The following is an 18,512-nucleotide window of genomic DNA, read 5'->3' as shown; positions in this document are numbered from 1 at the left end:
ATAAACTGGCAGTTTCATCATAATACTATCATGTTAGTACTAGTGAAGGGAAGAGTAACAAACCCTCACCCTAAATACACATTGTCTAGTGTTGCGGTGGTCGGAGAGGAGTCAGGGTGAAGGGTGCAGGGCCACCCTTTACTCTGACCCCTCACCTTAAGCACACACTGCCTGCGTGGAGATGAGGGCCTCTGGAGTGTGTTGGTGGAGATTCAAGTGGTGCCGAGAGGGATGCTCTCCTCTACAGTTTACCTCGGTGGTGAGAGGTTTACCTCGGTGCAAGGCCAACTAGTCTACAGGAGATCAGTTGCTGTGTAGAGCGAAATCACGGTAGAAAGGTTGACCTCATCCCCCGAACACTTTACATCGTCTGTGTATAATCATCACATGATTCCAAAACGGCTTGTTGATTAAATTTTCTCCTGATCTCAACCTCAACCGATTGATGTAACTCAAAGATGATTCATCATACTTTAAAGTTGTTCGTCTTCATTACGACCAATTCATCTCGTTCACCATCAGACTGGTATCGTAGTCTGGAGATTTTACTCATCCAATGAGATTAATTTCATTCACGGAAGATTTACTCTAAAAATTGGAAAATTTTCCCAACGCTGAGGATTATATGCCTATTGAAATTGGTGAAGCGGCCCGAGGGGGAAATGTTACTACCCAACTATTGCAATTTTTATGAGAGAAAAAATAGATTAATGTAGAGAACGTTGGTTCTTCCATCTTCTCCCCGTGGTGGCTGAGAACGCTGTGACAGAGACCCTGACAGACAGGGAGACTGTGACAGACACAGAGACTGTTTCAGACACAGAGAATGTGACAGACATAAACAGAGACAGATACAGAGACAGACACACAGACAGACATAGACACAGACACAGAGCCACGTTACAACACTCACTATTGGATGACCTGTCAACTCTCAACAATGTGAACTTTTCTCGATCGCTTCTTCGATCTTTTTCTTATATACTGCACATTCCAGTAATTACTAACACAATCTGAACAGTTAACATAGCCTGACCTGACCTGATCTGACCTAACCTAACCTGACCTGACCTGACGTGACCTAACCTGACATGACCTGACATAACCTAACCTAACCTGACATGACCTGACCTAACCTAACCTATCCTGACCTGACTTAACCTAGCCTGACCTGACCTAACGTGACCTATCCTAACATGACCTGACTTAACATGACCTAACATAACTTGACCTGACTTCGTCTGACTTTGTCTGGCGTGACCTAACGTGACCTATCCTAACATGACCTGACTTAACATGGCCTAGCATAACCTGACCTGACTTCGTCTGACCTGACCTGACCTGACCTGGCCTAACCTGACCTGACCTGGCGTAACCTAACCTGACCTAACGTTACCTATCCTAACATGACCTGACTTAACATGACTTAACATAACCTGACCTGACTTTGTCTGACTGTCTGGCCTGACCTGATTTGACCTAACCTGACATGACCTGACCTGACCTGACCTGACTTAACCTAACATGACCTGACTTAACATGACCTAACATAACCTGACCTGACTTGGTCTGACTTGGTCTGGCCAGACCTGACCTGACCTGACCTAACCTAACCATACTTAACCTGACCTATCTTTAGCCTAACTTTACATGACATTATAATATGTAACATTAATACTTTTCATATTGAATAAACACGACTCTGAATACACAAAACGTCTGTAATGACGAGTGCTTTCGGGTCAGTGGCCGCTTGTACCAGTAGAAACTGAGACCCGCTTGAGCGGTGAGGTAGTGAGACATATGGACAGTCAATGAGGCGCACTGAGAGACAGATTCTCACCAACTGACGTACTGAGGGATAATAACAAGGAAAACGCAAGAATTGCAGTCTCCGTGGTGTAGTGGTAAGGCACTCGCCTGGCGTTCCGCGAGCGCTATGTCATGGGTTCGTATCCTGGCCGGGGAGGATTTACTGGGCGCAATTCCTTAACTGTAGCCTCTATTTAACGCAACAGTAAAATGTGTACTTGGATGAAAAAACGATTCTTCGCGGCAGGGGATCGAATTCCAGGGACCATAGGATTAAGGACTTGCCCGAAACGCTACGCGTACTAGTGGCTGTACAAGAATGTAACAACTCTTGTATATATCTCAAAAAAAAAAAAAAAAAAAAAAAAAAAAAAAAAATTAGAGACAAAGAAGCAGGGAGAGACACTGTAGGGAAAAGTGAGAGACAATGAGAAAGCGATAAAGATAGAGAGATAGAGACAGACTGACAGGAACCGATGCATCACAACACTTCCATAAACCCAATACACGTGAGTCATCAATCAGAGGCCAGTAATCCAGAGATATTTACTCACTGCGGACTTTGGTAATCCCGGGCACTCAGAACCTGGGATTATTTTGGCCGCATTGTCAGCGGACTCTTAATAGGGTCATAGTGGAATCCTTTTCCGTTATTACGGTGGTAATTAATCCCTTTTGTGACCTCGATTTGTGAAGTGACCCCCCCCCCCCCTCCTCTCCTGACTGTCCAACTGGGGCGTGATGACCCCGGGATATTTGGTCCTCGGAACCAACGTAAGATAACCAAAGATAACCAAATGGCCGGGGTTAAATGTTTTGAACTGCGGCAAAATTTCATAAAACTGTGATATTCAAATTAAATCATTGATTACACCCATGTAAGTCGCTGTTGTTGGAAATTTCCAACACTAATACAACACTGTTGTATTATTATTAATTATTACTAAATCTACTAATCACTGTAGTAACTAAAATTAACCAACCGTAGAGTTCACATGTACTAATAATTGTATCTGTACAATAACGCTAGAATTCTTACGTCATCAGACGCCAGTATTGTGTCAGATTCCACCATAATAAACACATCTATATCCAGTGTGTCAGAGAATTGAGTTTGATTCTCTAAAAACAACAGTGTTCTGTGTGATAATTATTTACCGATAACCTGACTCCCAAATAATGCCAAATAGAGCGTTTCTAGTTACAACTGTTATCTGGTAATAAATTTAACGTCACGCGTGAATGCCCTGGAGAGAATTAAATTCATCTCCATTGCTCGTTTACCATCGTAAAACGAGCAAATAATAATATTTAACTCCTCTGAATTATAAACCCATCACTATCCAAGCATTCTAGTCGCAACTGCGAGAAATAATATTATTCACAGTAAATAATTTGTGTAGCAAATGCGGGATGCGGGGCAGGGGAGACGCCATTAATCGAGGAGACGCCACCGAGAGCGTGTGGAGGCGTCGACGAGAAAGGAAAGTCGCCACTGTGCGGTGTGAAGAATAGTTGCGGAATTGAGCAACTTGGCTGGTGTCAGTGTCATAGGATACATTGTGGTGAATCATCAACGAGAATTAACTTGACATTCAGCCCGGAACCTGTTAATTTGTTCCATGTAGTCCATCGTGACCGGCCAGAGAAGCGCGTCGAAAATTCACTTTCGCAAACAGAGTGGTAGACGGTTGGAACAAGTTAGGTGAAAAGGTGGTGGAGTCCAAGACCGTCAGTAGTTTCAAAGCGTTATATGACAAAGAGTTCTGGGAAGACGGGACACCACGAGCGTAGCTCTCATCCTGTAACTACACTTAGGTAATTACACTTAGGTAATTACACACACACACACACACACACACACCTGAAGAAACACATAAGGAAACTAGAGAAGGTTCAAAGGTTTGCGACGAGGCTTGTCCCATCGTTACGAGGGATAGGATATGAAGAACGTCTGAGGGAACTGAACCTTACGACACTAGAGAAAAGAAGGGAGAGAGGAGATATGATAGGAACATATAAAATAATCTGTGGAATTGACAAAGTGGAAATAGATGAAATGTTCACACGTAATAATAACAGAACGAGGGGACATGGGTGGAAACTGGAAACTCAGTTGAGTCACAGAGATGTTAGGAAGTTTTCTTTTAGCGTGAGAGTAATGGAAAAATGGAATGCACTTGGGGAACAGGTTGTGTAAGCAAACTCTATTCATAATTTTAAAATTAGGTATGATAGGGAAATGGGACAGGAGTCATTGCTGTAAACAACCGATTGCTGGAAAGGCAGGATCCAAGAGCCAATGCTCGATCCTGCAAGCACAAATAGGTGAGTACAAATAAGTGAGTACACACACACACACACACACTCACACACACACACACTCACTCTCACACACACACACACACACACACACACACACACACACACACACACACACACACACACACATATTGACGGTTAAGAGGCGGAACCAAAGAGCCAGAGCTCAACCCCCCCAAGCACAAATTAGGTGAGTACACACTCAAGTATCACGAACAGGATTTGAGATGAGGGGTTGACGATCCTACCGTCGGTCACCCTTCTCCTCTCCCTCCCTCTCTCTCTCCCATCTGACACCTCTCTCTCTCTCTCTCTCTCTCTCTCTCTCTCTCTCTCTCTCTCTCTCTCTCTCTCTCTCTCTCTCTCTCTCTCTACCCCTCTCTCTCTCTCTCTCTCTCTCTCTCTCTCTCTCTCTCTCTCTCTCTCTCTCTCTCTCTCTCTCTCTCTCTCTCTCTCTCTCTCTGCCCCCCTCCTGTCAAACCCTATCATGGCATAGTAAGAATAGGGGCAAACATGGCAGCTAGAGGTACCAAGGGAACAGAGAAAAGTCAAAGTGACCAAATGAAGGAGATGTTCAGCCAGGTTTTGGAGGATATCAGGAGGGAGATGCAGGAAATGATGCAAGAAGTGAAGAATAAAATAAGCAACCTGCAAAGCGAGCTGATTGCAACAAAGGAGGAGATTAAAACCCTCAAAGAGAGAAATACTGAGGCTGAGACTCAGATAATCATCCAAGGAGAAGATGGAAATAGTAGATTGGAAGGGAATGCCATGGTACAAGCAACATTTGCAGAAATATTAAAAAAAAATCGGAAGTAATGTCCATGGTGATGGAGGTAGCCATGAAAGCGGCCATCTCACAGGGAGCAGCACACTCCACTAGTCAGCTGCTGGAAAGAAAAAGATCAGTGGTAGCTGTGGGTATTAAAGAGCAGAAAGGCTTCAATAGGACAGAATGGAATGATAAGGGCAGAGCAGCAGTGAATGAAATACTGAAGGCACCAGAGATGGAAGAGGCTGATCATAGCATTGAGAAGGTTTTCAGGTTAGGCTGGTACAACAATGACAGAGACCGTGTATTAAAGATAGTGTTTGCAAACGAGAACACAAAGGAGAAGATTCTAAGAAGGAAGAGCCACCTGCAATATGTAGAAGAATTAAAAAAAATATTCCTCCAGAAGGACATGACGAGGAAGGAGAGACCCATGGCAGCAGAACCAAGGAATAAGCACAGGGCGAGAGAAGAAAACCAGGAAATCACAGCCGCCAACTCAACATCCTAGAGGTGAGGGGGGAACCCACAACCAGCAACCCAGTAACACCGGAGGGGATTGCATCTCCACCACCCTCCTCTGCATAGAAACCCCCCCCACCCCAAACCCTCCCTGCCCCCACTCAAATGCTCAGCCAACTCTCCCTCTCCCCCCCCCTCACCCCATTCTCACCTTGCTACCCCCTCCCCTTCTACCACCATGTCCTCCCTCCCCCCTTTTCCTTCCTGTCCTCTGTCCCTTCTTCATTCCATATCCTCACACCCATGGAACAGCTTTCCCAACCAGCAGAACGCTCACCAAGAATGGGATATGAGAAGGGACAGAAGAAAGTGAGTCTCAAGGCTATGTACACTAACATAGATGGGATTACAAATAAAACAAATGAACTTGGAGAATGGGTAGTAGAAGAAAACCCAGACATAAAAACACTCACAAAAACAAAGCTAAAGAAAACCATAACAAATGTAGTGTTCCCACAGGACTACTGTGTTGTGAGGAAAGAGAGAGAAGGAAGAGGAGGGGGTGGTGTAGCTTTGCTGGTAAGAAAATTCTGGGGTTTTGAGGAGATGGTTATTCAGGGCAGTGAAGGTTTCAGTGACTACATAACAGGTACCATAGCAACTGGAGGACAAAAAACTATAGTCGTAGTCATATATAACCCACCTCTAAATGAAAGAAGGCCCAGACAGGAATATGATAGAAGCAACATGGCCACCATTAATATAATAGAGAGAGCAGCTTCTGTCACTAGCAGGAATGGATCTGGACTACTAATCATGGGAGACTTGAATAACGGGAAGATAGATTAGGAGAACAGAGACCCACATGGAGGACCAGAAACATGGAGAGCTAAGCTGCTGGACGTGGGAACATGACACTTTCTAAGCCAGCACATCAAGGGACCAACAAGAATGAGAGAGGAAGATGAACCAGCCATGCTTGATCTGATATTTACCATAAATGAGTGGGATATAAGGGAAATGAAGCACCCTTGGGAATGAGTGATCACAGTGTATTGATCTTTGAGTACCTGATAGAGCTAGGATTTATCTCCCCTCGAAAAGAAATAGGAAACAAAAGGCTGGGATATCAAAAGGGAAATTATGAGATGAAAAGTTTCCTAAGGGATGTACCATGGGACACAGACCTTAGAGCTAAGTCTGTACAAGACATGATTGACTATGTCACCAAAAGTGTCAGGTGGCAGTAAACAGGTTCATCCCAGCCTAAAGGAAAAATCCGTGAAGCAAAAGAAGAATCCGTTGTTTAATATGGCATGTATGGAAGCAAAGTAACTGAACAAAAGAGCGTGGAGAAATTTCCGAAAAAACAGAACACCAGAAAGATGAGAGAGATACCAGAGAACCAGGAATGACTAGGTTGGTGTGAGAAGAGAAGAAGAGAAAAATTATGAAAATGATATAGCAAGCAAAGCAAAGACCGAACCAAAGCTACTCCACAGTCACATTAGGAGGAAAACAAGTGTGTAAGTGGTAATGAAACTTGGAACATGTGAAGACAGGTATACCGAGAATGACAAAGAGGTGTGTGAAGAACTCAAGAAGAGGTTCCAGGAGGTCTTCACAATAGAACAAGGTGAGGTGACTGCACTAGAAGAGGGGGCAGTAAACCAAGCAGCATTGTAAGGGTTCAAAATTACGAGAGATGAGGTCAAGAGACACCTGTTGGATCTTGATGTGTGAAAGGCTGTTGGTCCAGATGGAATCTCACCATGAGTATTGAAAGAGTGTGCAGAGGAACTTTGCTTGCCACTCTCCATAGTGTATAGTAAGTCACTGGAAACGGGAGACCTACCAGAAATATGGAAGATGGCTAATGTGGTCCCAATACACAAAAAAGGTGACAGACAAGAGGCACTGAAAGAGGCCAGTGTCCTTGACTTGTATACGATGCAAGGTGATGGAGAAGATCGTGAGAATAAACCTAGTAACACATCTGGAGAGAAGGGACTTCGTGACAAAAGAAACTAGCACCGCTAACATGGGTTCAGGGAGGGTAAATCTTGAAGTGGATAGAATTCTACCCACTTCAAGACTCCGTACCAATATGGAAGCATCAAGAGGAAGTATGGGCTCATAGGCCCTTTGCAGTTACTTCCATTCTTCCCTCTCATTTATCCAATTTACACCCATTGCACCGTGTTTTGTCTTGTGTTGGTCAAACGTTTGTTCACCTCATCCAAAACTGCTGCAACATATCACCTCACCCAAATGCGAGTATATAAGACAAGCTGTTCAATGTTAGCATTAAGTTAAAACTCGGTTTTCAGGTTACAGTTGTATGTGTGTAAACTAAAGTCTTTGAAAATGTAATAAGTTATTACGAAACGCGTTCAAGCGTCGCGTCAGACTAGAAATAAATATGAATTTTGGAGAATTGATCTTTGAATTACCATCAACAGTGAAAAGAAACGTAAGAAAGATAGAGAAAATTCGTGTTAGAATTATTAATCTTACTTTTTCGGTCTTATTTAATAATATATGTCTACAGGAATGACTGCTACTAAAATATACTAATATATATATATATATATATATATATATATATATATATATATATATATATATATATATATATATATATATATATATATATATATATATATATATTTATTCATATATATATATAAATAGACAAGCTCTACCCAGCCACGCTTTGCTGTGGCTCAGTCTGGTTAAATGGAAAAGAAAGAAAAGAGAAAGCGCACGTTTCTAATATGTTTAATTTCACAATGCTTGTGGGTATACTATTTATTTTTTGTTCTTTTGTCTGTGGAGATATAGAGATTGTCTGATTTGCTGACTCTAGAACTCCCGACCCTCCGCCAGTCTCCCGTCCGCCTCACAATTCTCTCTTCCCTATCCCCTCGTCCTCCCCACTATCCACTCCTCCCCCATCCCCACTGCCTCCACACCATTCCCCCCTCCCCACTCCATCCCCTCGTGCTCCTCACCATCCCCCCTCCCCCGTCCCCTCGTCCTCCCCACCATTCCTTCACATGAAAAACACAGTTTTAAAATAAATAAATATATTTCTTACGTCGAGATCAGGTTTCATAAAGAACTTTAACGACAAGAAAGCCGTACAATAGTAAGTCCTTGGACATAAGGATCTAGATCTCACTACCCGTTTAGTCACACATAGGCAACCACCGATAAGTAAGGCCTTCCTCCCCCCCCCCACACACACAAACACACACACGCTGGATAAAGACAAATTGTTTAGCATGGGTGAAACAAATACAAGGGGACACAGACGGGAAATGAGTGCCCAAATGAGCCACAGGGACGTTAGGAAGAACTTTTCCACTGTCAGAGTAGTTAGTAAATTGAATGCATTAGGTAATGATGTGGTGGAGGCTGACTCCATACACAGTTTCATATGAAGATATGATGGAACCCAATTGACTTAGGAAAATGTACACCAGTGGATTGACAGTTGAGAGGTGAGTCCAAAGAGCCAAAGCTCAACCCCCGCAAGCACAACTAGGTGAGTACAACTAGGTGAGTAAACACACACACACATATAAACACATATCACGAAGCTCTTGTCCATTGCCCCAAACTAAGTGAAGCCTCAGAGCTTGCAGAGGGAAGCCCAGCTTCATCCATTAATGCCTCAAAAACATTACTTAAATCACAATTTATGAGCGGGCATTCTTCGAGCATAGAGATGGACCGTTAAACACCAGCGTAAAGAAGCTGCTCCATTGTGTTCCCTCGAGTGACTCCACAATGTGTGAGGAACACCCTTCACACTCATCGCTACCACATTACCTACATATTCAATGTCACTTATGAACTCACATGTTCAAAGTCACTTATGAACTGTGCAATGTAGTAAATAAAATTAATTTTATTGACATCTAATTGTGATCAGAAATATATATATATATATATATATATATATATATATATATATATATATATATATATATATATATATATATTATTAAATATGACCGAAAAAGTAAGATTAATAATTCTAACACGAATTTTCTCAATCTTTCGTACATTACGCTTCACTGTTGGAGGTAAATCAAAAATCACTTCTCCAAAATTCATTTTTATTTCTAGTCTGACGCGACACGGGCGCGTTTCGTAAAACTTATTACATTTTCAAAGACTTCACAAATACACAACTGATTAGAACTTACGTCTCTCTGATATTATATCTACATTTGAGTGAGGTGGGAAGGATGATGTGGCATTAACACAAGACAGAACAGGGGATATTAATAGGGTATTAAAAGTATCAACACAAGACAGAACAGAAAACAATGGGTATTGAATAGAAGTGTTTGTAGAAAGCCTATTGGTCCATATTTCTTGATGCTTCTATATTGGAGCGGAGTCTTGAGGTGGGTAGAATATAGTTGTGCAATAATTGGCTGTTGATTGCTGGTGTTGACTTCTTGATGTGTAGTGCCTCGCAAACGTCAAGCCGCCTGCTATCACTGTATCTATCGATGATTTCTGTGTTGTTTACTAGGATTTCTCTGGCGATGGTTTGGTTATGGGAAGAGATTATATGTTCCTTAATGGAGCCCTGTTGCTTATGCATCGTTAAACGCCTAGAAAGAGATGTTGTTGTCTTGCCTATATACTGGGTTTTTTGGAGCTTACAGTCCCCAAGTGGGCATTTGAAGGCATAGACGACGTTAGTCTCTTTTAAAGCGTTCTGTTTTGTGTCTGGAGAGTTTCTCATGAGTAGGCTGGCCGTTTTTCTGGTTTTATAGTAAATCGTCAGTTGTATCCTCTGATTTTTGTCTGTAGGGATAACGTTTCTATTAACAATATCTTTCAGGACCCTTTCCTCCGTTTTATGAGCTGTGGAAAAGAAGTTCCTGTAAAATAGTCTAATAGGGGGTATAGGTGTTGTGTTAGTTGTCTCTTCAGAGGTTGCATGGCTTTTCACTTTCCTTCTTATGATGTCTTCGATGAAACCATTGGAGAAGCCGTTATTGACTAGAACCTGCCTTACCCTACAGAGTTCTTCGTCGACTTGCTTCCATTCTGAGCTGTGGCTGAGAGCACGGTCGACGTATGCGTTAACAACACTCCTCTTGTACCTGTCGGGGCAGTCGCTGTTGGCATTTAGGCACATTCCTATGTTTGTTTCCTTAGTGTAGACTGCAGTGTGGAAACCTCCGCCCTTTTCCATGACTGTTACATCTAGAAAAGGCAGCTTCCCATCCTTTTCCGTCTCGTAAGTGAAACGCAGCACGGAACTCTGCTCAAATGCCTCCTTCAGCTCCTGCAGATGTCTGACATCAGGTACCTGTGTAAAAATGTCGTCAACATACCTGCAGTATATGGCCGGTTTCAAGTTCATGTCGACTAAGACTTTTTGCTCGATGGTACCCATGTAGAAGTTTGCAAACAGGACACCTAGGGGAGAACCCATGGCGACCCCATCTACTTGCTTATACATGTGCCCATCCGGGCTCAAGAAGGGTGCCTCTTTAGTACAAGCTTGGAGTAGTTTCCTCAGAATACTTTCTGGCATGTCAAGAGGAGTACAGGCTGGATCACGATACACTCTGTCGGCTATCATTCCGATTGTCTCGTCCACAGGTACGTTGGTAAACAGCGATTCTACGTCCAACGAGGCTCTTATCCCTGTGGCCCGTGTGCCCCGCAGTAAGTCCACAAATTCCTTTGGAGACTTCAGGCTGAAGGCGCAAGGAACATAAGGAGTCAGCAGGCCGTTGAGTCGCTTCGCCAGTCTGTACGTGGGTGTGGGTATCTGGCTAATGATTGGCCGAAGTGGGTTTCCAGGCTTGTGCGTCTTGACATTTCCATACGCATATCCAGGTTTATATTCCCCAATGATCTTTGGCAGGTGGAGTCCGGATTTCTTGGCGTTCACAGTTTCGATCAGTTTGTTGACCTTTGCTTTTAATTCGGCTGTAGTGTCCTTCGTTACCCTTTGGAACTTAGTTTGGTCAGAGAGTATGATGTTCATTTTCGCCAGATATTCGTCTTTTTTAAGAATGACATATATTGGCGACTTGTCACCTCTCCTGACAACTATCTCCTTGTTCTCACGAAGGCTTTTAGCTGCCGCTTTAAGCTCGGGGGACAGTATGGTGCTTCAGTAGTTGCCTCGATTCTTTCCTCCTTCTGCAATAAGTTCTGCTTGTAAGGTATCTTTGGTAGTGACCTTCTTTTGTGTCTCGAGGTCGAATATGTCGTCCAACAGAATTTCCAACTCTACTTTCCGGGCCATTTCACTCGGTCTGGACATAACATGACAGTTTATGCCCAGATTTAGGAGAGTGACTTGGTCCTCAGTGAGGTTAATTCCTGCAAGGTTCAGGAAGCCATCTCTTGGTCGTGGAATTGCCATAGGTCCTCCATATAATGTTGTTAGTTTCTTGATAATCCTTGTTTCAGTGCTGAGGTGATGTTGGTCTGTGAGGATGTCGAGGTGTTGTTCAATGCGGGTACGGATACTATGGTCGATGTTGCTATTTCTCCACTCGTTTGTAGCATGAAGTAGTTGCGTTTTGTTGTCTTTGATTTCATTCTCTGCCTTGTATATCTGATCACGAATCAGATCCTGGCGATATTTTATCGTGAAGGCTTGATTCCTTGCTGCTGGGTCGTGCACTTTAATATTAGTATATTTTGGTAGCAGTCTTTCCTGTAGACATATATTATTAAATATGACCGAAAAAGTAAGATTAATAATTCTAACACGAATTTTCTCAATCTTTCGTACATTACGCTTCACTGTTGGAGGTAAATCAAAAATCACTTCTCCAAAATTCATTTTTATTTCTAGTCTGACGCGACACGGGCGCGTTTCGTAAAACTTATTACATTTTCAAAGACTTCACAAATACACAACTGATTAGAACTTACGTCTCTCTGATATTATATCTACATTTGAGTAAGGTGGGAAGGATGATGTGGCATTAACACAAGACAGAACAGGGGATATTAATAGGGTATTAAAAGTATCAACACAAGACAGAACAGAAAACAATGGGTATTGAATAGAAGTGTTTGTAGAAAGCCTATTGGTCCATATTTCTTGATGCTTCTATATTGGAGCGGAGTCTTGAGGTGGGTAGAATATAGTTGTGCAATAATTGGCTGTTGATTGCTGGTGTTGACTTCTTGATGTGTAGTGCCTCGCAAACGTCAAGCCGCCTGCTATCGCTGTATCTATCGATGATTTCTGTGTTGTTTACTAGGATTTCTCTGGCGATGGTTTGGTTATGGGAAGAGATTATATGTTCCTTAATGGAGCCCTGTTGCTTATGCATCGTTAAACGCCTAGAAAGAGATGTTGTTGTCTTGCCTATATACTGGGTTTTTTGGAGCTTACAGTCCCCAAGTGGGCATTTGAAGGCATAGACGACGTTAGTCTCTTTTAAAGCGTTCTGTTTTGTGTCTGGAGAGTTTCTCATGAGTAGGCTGGCCGTTTTTCTGGTTTTATAGTAAATCGTCAGTTGTATCCTCTGATTTTTGTCTGTAGGGATAACGTTTCTATTAACAATATCTTTCAGGACCCTTTCCTCCGTTTTATGAGCTGTGGAAAAGAAGTTCCTGTAAAATAGTCTAATAGGGGGTATAGGTGTTGTGTTAGTTGTCTCTTCAGAGGTTGCATGGCTTTTCACTTTCCTTCTTATGATGTCTTCGATGAAACCATTGGAGAAGCCGTTATTGACTAGAACCTGCCTTACCCTACAGAGTTCTTCGTCGACTTGCTTCCATTCTGAGCTGTGGCTGAGAGCACGGTCGACGTATGCGTTAACAACACTCCTCTTGTACCTGTCGGGGCAGTCGCTGTTGGCATTTAGGCACATTCCTATGTTTGTTTCCTTAGTGTAGACTGCAGTGTGGAAACCTCCACACTGCAGTCTACACTACACTGCAGGAATATCTGGCGAAAATGAACATCATACTCTCTGACCAAACTAAGTTCCAAAGGGTAACGAAGGACACTACAGCCGAATTAAAAGCAAAGGTCAACAAACTGATCGAAACTGTGAACGCCAAGAAATCCGGACTCCACCTGCCAAAGATCATTGGGGAATATAAACCTGGATATGCGAATGGAAATGTCAAGACGCACAAGCCTGGAAACCCACTTCGGCCAATCATTAGCCAGATACCCACACCCACGTACAGACTGGCGAAGCGACTCAACGGCCTGCTGACTCCTTATGTTCCTTGCGCCTTCAGCCTGAAGTCTCCAAAGGAATTTGTGGACTTACTGCGGGGCACACGGGCCACAGGGATAAGAGCCTCGTTGGACGTAGAATCGCTGTTTACCAACGTACCTGTGGACGAGACAATCGGAATGATAGCCGACAGAGTGTATCGTGATCCAGCCTGTACTCCTCTTGACATGCCAGAAAGTATTCTGAGGAAACTACTCCAAGCTTGTACTAAAGAGGCACCCTTCTTGAGCCCGGATGGGCACATGTATAAGCAAGTAGATGGGGTCGCCATGGGTTCTCCCCTAGGTGTCCTGTTTGCAAACTTCTACATGGGTACCATCGAGCAAAAAGTCTTAGTCGACATGAACTTGAAACCGGCCATATACTGCAGGTATGTTGACGACATTTTTACACAGGTACCTGATGTCAGACATCTGCAGGAGCTGAAGGAGGCATTTGAGCAGAGTTCCGTGCTGCGTTTCACTTACGAGACGGAAAAGGATGGGAAGCTGCCTTTTCTAGATGTAACAGTCATGGAAAAGGGCGGAGGGTTCCACACTGCAGTCTACACTAAGGAAACAAACATAGGAATGTGCCTAAATGCCAACAGCGACTGCCCCGACAGGTACAAGAGGAGTGTTGTTAACGCATACGTCGACCGTGCTCTCAGCCACAGCTCAGAATGGAAGCAAGTCGACGAAGAACTCTGTAGGGTAAGGCAGGTTTTAGTCAATAACGGCTTCTCCAATGGTTTCATCGAAGACATCATAAGAAGGAAAGTGAAAAGCCATGCAACCTCTGAAGAGACAACTAACACAACACCTATACCCCCTATTAGACTATTTTACAGGAACTTCTTTTCCACAGCTCATAAAACGGAGGAAAGGGTCTTGAAAGATATTGTTAATAGAAACGTTATCCCTACAGACAAAAATCAGAGGATACAACTGACGATTTACTATAAAACCAGAAAAACGGCCAGCCTACTCATGAGAAACTCTCCAGACACAAAACAGAACGCTTTAAAAGAGACTAACGTCGTCTATGCCTTCAAATGCCCACTTGGGGACTGTAAGCTCCAAAAAACCCAGTATATAGGCAAGACAACAACATCTCTTTCTAGGCGTTTAACGTTGCATAAGCAACAGGGCTCCATTAAGGAACATATAATCTCTTCCCATAACCAAACCATCGCCAGAGAAATCCTAGTAAACAACACAGAAATCATCGATAGATACAGCGATAGCAGGCGGCTTGACGTTTGCGAGGCACTACACATCAAGAAGTCAACACCAGCAATCAACAGCCAATTATTGCACAACTATATTCTACCCACCTCAAGACTCCGCTCCAATATAGAAGCATCAAGAAATATGGACCAATAGGCTTTCTACAAACACTTCTATTCAATACCCATTGTTTTCTGTTCTGTCTTGTGTTGATACTTTTAATACCCTATTAATATCCCCTGTTCTGTCTTGTGTTAATGCCACATCATCCTTCCCACCTCACTCAAATGTAGATATAATATCAGAGAGACGTAAGTTCTAATCAGTTGTGTATTTGTGAAGTCTTTGAAAATGTAATAAGTTTTACGAAACGCGCCCGTGTCGCGTCAGACTAGAAATAAAAATGAATTTTGGAGAAGTGATTTTTGATTTACCTCCAACAGTGAAGCGTAATGTACGAAAGATTGAGAAAATTCGTGTTAGAATTATTAATCTTACTTTTTCGGTCATATTTAATAATATATGTCTACAGGAAAGACTGCTACCAAAATATACTAATATATATATATATATATATATATATATATATATATATATATATATATATATATATATATATATATATGTTTCATTGAATATGACCGCATATTCTGTATTTATTATTTTCTGGTTTAGGGCTTCTATCCCTCTAACTATTTTCTTAGCATCAGGGCTTAATTGAAATAGGAGTTCTCCAAAACTCATTTTCGTACTTTTAAGGTGAAGAAAAGAAGTGATTTACTATAGAGTGTATTACACTTATTTGTATAATTTGCACGACGTTTCGAACCTCCATGGTTCATTCTCAAGTGAACAGATCTTACAATACTAGTTGATTTTATACCCGCATTAGGTCAGGTGATAATACAATGAAGGTGAAAACATGGGGGGATACATAAGGGATAAACATAGGGGCTGCAGAAGGCTTATTGGCCCATACGAGGCATCTCCTATCTAAACACAAAGATTAATCCAGTGTAATTGGCCTGTTATGTTGGACATTGTCTTCTGTGTTGGCATCGATATGTTCTTGTCTTGTCCTTACTCTCATGGTGGGTAGAGTAAATAGTTCCGTGATTTGGGTGTTCATGGTAGGTCGCTCTATTCTTATGTGAATTGCCTCAAGAATTTGTAATCTTCTTGAATCTTGGGTTTTGTCTATTATGCAAGTATTCTTGTTCAACATTTCTCTTGTTAGAGTAATGTCATGGGCTTGTCTCATGTGATTCCTAGGGGCACCAGATTGAAGATGGCATGTCAAACGCCTCGTCAGCTTGGTCGACGTCATACCTATGTACTTACATTGAAGGTTACATCCTTCGTGTGGGCAAGTGTACATGTATACAACGCTTGACTGCTGTAGAGGGTTCTCCGTCGTCTTCGGGCTGTTTTTGATAAGGAGTTCGGAAGTCTTCTTGGTTTTGTAGAATATTATCAGGTTTATGTTTTGGTTAGGAGTAGTGCTTTTTACTCCTTTACGGATTATTTCTTTCATTATTCTTTCCTCTTTTATATGTTCACTGTGCATGGTTGATTTGTAATATAATTTTATTGGGGGTGTTGTGGTTTCTGTTCTAGGTTTTGAATTATACCAACGGTCCAAGTGTCTTCTTATAGCAGCGTTTATTTCCGCGTTGCTATATCCGTTGTTCACCAATACCTGAGTTACTCTTTCAAACTCTCTACTCACGTTGCTCCATTCAGAGCAGTGGGTAAGCGCTCGACGAATATAAGCATTGAGAACACTGGCTTTGTATCTTTGGGGGCACTCACTTCTACCGTTCAGGCATAATCCTATGTTGGTGGGCTTGGTATATACGTTGGTGCTTAAAGAGGTTCCTGTTTTTGTTATTAGTACATCCAAGAATGGCAGACTGTTATTTTCACTATTTTCATGTGTAAATCGGAGTACTGACTCTCTCTCTAGGTGTCTTTTTAGGTCAATTAGTTCATCTGAGTCTTTTACTATTACGAATATGTCATGTACATAACGGCAGTATACAGTTGGTTTTTGTCTGCTACTGAAGACCCTATCTTCGATGGTTCCCATATAAAAATTAGCAAATAAAACTCCTAAGGGGAAGCCCATTGCTACTCCGTCTATTTGTAAATACATGTCTCCTTGTGGACTGATGAAAGGGGCTTCCTTTAAGAAAATGCTAAGAAAATAGTTAGAGGGATAGAAGCCCTAAACCAGAAAATAATAAATACAGAATATGCGGTCATATTCAATGAAACATGTTTGAAAGAAAACCTGCTGCCAGTATACACCAATATATATATATATATATATATATATATATATATATATATATATATATATATATATATATATATATATATATATATATATATATATATATATATATATAATCACTCAAGTACAGGCGACTGGAAGGTCAATACCTCTTTGTTCCCATAGCGTCTGAGACGCATGGCCCCTGGGGCAAGAGTGCCTTGGGATTTCTCAAGGAATTGGGGTCCAAGCTCATTGACGTCACCAGAGACCCAAGGGCTTCCAGTTTTTTATTTCAGCGTCTCAGTGTGGCGATCCAGAGGGGAAATGCTTGCTGCGTCCTCGGTTCCTGTCCAGAAGCGGAGGAGCTTCAAGAGATCCATAACCTTTAGGCATTTGTCTTGTATGTTTTGTAACCTTTAAATACACAATAAAGGAAAAAAAAAGGGAAGGGGGTGGTAGGAGAAAAGCACACAGAAACTGTATTGGAGGGAATACACATTCCCTCCAATGCGTTATGTGTGGTTACCTCCGAGGCTATGGGTCCCCCTTCTTCCAGCCAGAGGTGGTACTCCCTTCCCTATTAAAAAAAAAATATATATATATATATATATATATATATATATATATATATATATATATATATATATATATATATATATAATGTCGTACCTAGTGGCCAGAATGCACTTCTCAGCCTACTATGCAAGGCCCGATTTGCCTAATAAGCCAAGTTTTCATGAATTAATTGTTTTTCGACTACCTAACCTACCTAACCTAACCTAACCTAACTTTTCGGCTACCTAACCTAACCTAACCTAACTTTTCGGCTACCTAACCTAACCTAACATATAAAGATAGGTTAGGTTAGGTTAGGTAGGGTTGGTTAGGTTCGGTCATATATCTACGTTAATTTTAACTCCAATAAAAATCAATTGACCTCATACATAATGAAATGGGTAGCTTTTTCATTTCATAAGAAAAAAAAATAGAGAAAATATAATAATTCAGGAAAACTTGGCTTATTAGGCAAATCTGGCCTTGCATAATAGGTTGAGAAGTGCGTTCTGGCTACTAGGTACGACATATATATATATATATATATATATATATATATATATGTCGTACCCAGTAGCCAGAACGTACTTCTCGGCCTACTATGCAGGGCCCGATTTGCCTAATAGGCCGAGTGATTTTCTTTATTTTCAATAAATTGTCTCCTATTGGTTTATTTTAAATATTATTTTTATATGCAAGGCCCGGTTTGCCTAATAGGCCGAGTGACGCCGGCACTCTGTTGGTAATCTTGGGCAGTTTGTCGTCTTGTAGTCCCTTTCTTTCTCTCGCTGTCTTTATCCCTCTTATTATATTTTATTTAAGGAGAATCACCAAACATTGCGAGG

Source organism: Procambarus clarkii, chromosome 17 (assembly GCF_040958095.1).
Source record: "Procambarus clarkii isolate CNS0578487 chromosome 17, FALCON_Pclarkii_2.0, whole genome shotgun sequence".
NCBI lineage: Eukaryota > Metazoa > Arthropoda > Malacostraca > Decapoda > Cambaridae > Procambarus > Procambarus clarkii.
Note: the sequence above shows the minus strand (reverse complement) of the source record.